Consider the following 3,298-nt stretch of genomic DNA (forward strand, 5'->3'; position numbering starts at 1 on the left):
ATTTTTGTGTTTTTAGTAGAGGTGGGGTTTCAGCATGTTGGCCAGGCTAGTCTTGAACTCCTGATCTCATGATCCACCCACCTTGGCCTCCCGAAGTGCTGGGATTACAGGCATGAGCCACCGCAGCCGGCCTGAGGTCCGTATATTTATATTCGTCTTCTACAGGCCTCACTCAGACGCATAAGCACCCACTCTGCTGGCTCTCAGTCTGCTGCACCCTGGAAGCCCCGCTCCTGGAACTGACTCTGGGGCCCTGGCAGATCTTTGGTGTAATGAGACATGGGCTTTGATCTGCAGTTTTGGAGTCTGAGGATGGCAAGAATGGGGACGGGAGGGAGGCTGGTAGACACGCACATGAAGACACGGCCAGACCCCTGAGCCAGCCATGGGCCCTCCCCATCCTACTTCCATGATATAAACTACACCCAGCAGGTCCCTGGGGGTGTGGAAGGTGGAGTTGGCAAGAGGCATTCTGAGAAGCTGATTTAACAGGCTGAGAAGACAGAGCCCAGCACAGCCCTGGCAGGGCTCCCATGGACAGATGCTGGAGAAGTGACCTCGGGCCTGGATGGGCAGAAAGAAACGCGTGCCTGTCCCAGGCCTCACCCACCCGCTTGCATTCTTCCTGGGGCTCCGGAAACCACACTCCTAGTTATCTGCTCCTCACCAGCTCCATGGCTCCTCCTGCTAGGCTGTGTTCCAGAAGGCAGGAAAGCTGCCTCCTCAGCTGCATGAGGGCTGTGGCCGCCAACAGGCCTGCTGGCCAGCCCAGCTCCCTCACTCAGCCCTGGACCTGGGCGCGAGGCTTCAGGCCGCATATGGAATAGGACAGCCCAGGAAGCAAACAGTGTAAGTTGTAAGTTTCTTTTTACTCTTAGAAACTTCTTGAATAGGCAGCAAGGTACACTGAAGCTGCTTCTCTGTATTTTGGAAACGTTTGGGCCGGTAGCAAGGGCAAAGTGGGTCCTCTAAATGGCAGACATTCGCTTTCTTGGCTCTAGACTCAATGGGGGACTTTCCTCTGTTCTGGGAGGCATCACTTTGGCAAAGCCCCCCAACACTCAGTATCTTCAGTAGCTCAGGACCTACCAAAGACCTTCACTTCACATTGAGTTGCCCAGGGTCCTTCAGAGAAATACCCAATGCCTTCCATTCCACCTTACAAAACCCACTTCTTTTTTTTTTTTTTGAGATGGAGTCTCACTCTGTCGCCAGGCTGGAGTGCAGTGGCACGATCTCGGTTCACTGCAACCTCCAGTTTCCTGGTTCAAGTGATTCTCTTGCCTCATCCTTCTGAGTAGCTGGGATTACAGCCACGTGCCACCATGCCCAGCTAGTTTTTTTGTTTGTTTTTTAAGTAGAGATGGGGTTTCACCGTGTTGGCCAGAATGGTCTCAATCTCCTGACCTTGTATCTCACTATGTTGCCCAGGCTGGTCTTGAACTCCTGATCTCAAGCTATCCTCCCGCTTCAGCCTCCCAAAGTGCTGAGATTCCAGGTGTAAGCCACCATGCTCAGCCTTGAGTTTCTCTCTAAATGAATTGTATACATAGGTTGGAGTGCAGTGGCACCATCTAAGCTCACTGCAGCCTCCACCTCCTAGGCTCAAGCCAGAGTATCTTCCTACCTCAACTTCCCATGTAGCTGGGACTATAGGCCCACGCCACCATGCCTGCCCAATTTTCGTATTTTTTGTAGAAATGGCTTTGCCCTGTTGCCCAGGCTGGTCTCAACCTCCTGGGCTGAAGGGATCTGCCTGCCCTGGCCTCCCAGAATGCTAGGTTTACAGACCTGAACCACCTTGCCTGGCCCAGAATTGTACGTCTTTTTTTTTTTTTGTTTGTTTGTTTGAGATGGCGTCTCACCCTGTTGCCAGGCTGGAGTACAGTGGTGTGATCTTGGCTCACACAACCTCCACCTCCTGGGTTCAAGCGATTCTCCTGCCTCAGCCTCCTGAGTAGCTGGGGCTACAGGTATGCATCACCACACCCAGCTAATTTTTGTATTTTTAGTAGGGGGGGCTTTCACCATGTTGGCCAGGCTGGTCTCGATCTCCTGACCTTGTGATCCACCCTCTTTGGCCTCCCAAAGTGCTGGGATTACAGGCGTGAGCCACCGTGCACAGCCCAGAATTTTACCTCTTAAACACGATGTTTCATCAATCAACATCACCTTTTGCTACATTTTACACACATGAAGACTCAAGTTCAGTTTTCCGCTTGTTCACATTTTCAGGGTCTAATATGATTCTTTCTGGTGATTGCTGCAGCAGGCTGCTCTGTGTTGTTCTTGCTCAGGACGGCGACTGATTTAGAATATTTGGGACCAATGGTGACATTCCACAGCATGTCACAGAACATGGTGTCATCTGCTCTTTCCAACTGCTTGAGCTTTTAGTTTCTCCTTAATTGAATTATCTATCAGAGGAAATGGCACAGCTCCTGGCATCGGACAGACAGACGCTTGGTACCTTAATGATGGTCCTTTGTGATACACAATCAGTTGGCCAGCCTCTCCTCTACGAAGGCTTGAGGGTGTGGTTGTGGAGATTGTGGGGGACTTTCCTGTATCTACGCTGTCCCACATGGGTATTGCAAACCAATCAGGTTAGCTCCATTCCACTTGACAGTGATTAGTTCAGGGAGACACAGGCCTAAGCTGTGTGGTACATGGAACGGGAAGAAAATCAGCTTGCAGGGCTCTTGACCAAGACACACCACATACTGCTGTCTTCTTCCTCAGGACGTTTTATGTCTGAAGGTGATGGCAAAAAAAAAAAAAAAAAAGTTAAAAAGACCTGCTCCTTAGTAATTTTGCCACTGATTCAACCTGCCCGGTAGCCCTCATCCCTCTGGGTTTCACTCTTCCCGGATATAACAAATGACCTTATCGTTCAAGCCACTTCAAGTTGTGGTTTCTGTTACTGGAGGCTCAGGGTTTCCCAATATAGAGCTATCTGAAGAGCCTGGCAATTTCTATAGTTTTTAATTATGTGGCTTGACGATGACAAGTAATCTTCAATATACATAATAAAATTTCACTGGAAACCACACTAAAGTTTACTTTTTCTAATGGCATTTTAAGGGACAAATATGTTTTCAGATTTTGATTAAAATTCACCTATTCGTTGAGTGCGGTGGCTCACACCTGTAATCCCAGCATTTTGGGAGGCCCAGGCCAGCGGATCACCTAAGTTCAGGAGTTAGAGACCAGCCCGACCAACATGGAGAAACCCCGTCTCTACTAAAACTACAAAATTAGCCAGGCGTGGTGGCGCATGCCTGTAATCCCAGCTACT

This window comes from Cebus imitator, unplaced genomic scaffold, assembly GCF_001604975.1.
Source record: "Cebus imitator isolate Cc_AM_T3 unplaced genomic scaffold, Cebus_imitator-1.0 Scaffold19, whole genome shotgun sequence".
Lineage (NCBI taxonomy): Eukaryota > Metazoa > Chordata > Mammalia > Primates > Cebidae > Cebus > Cebus imitator.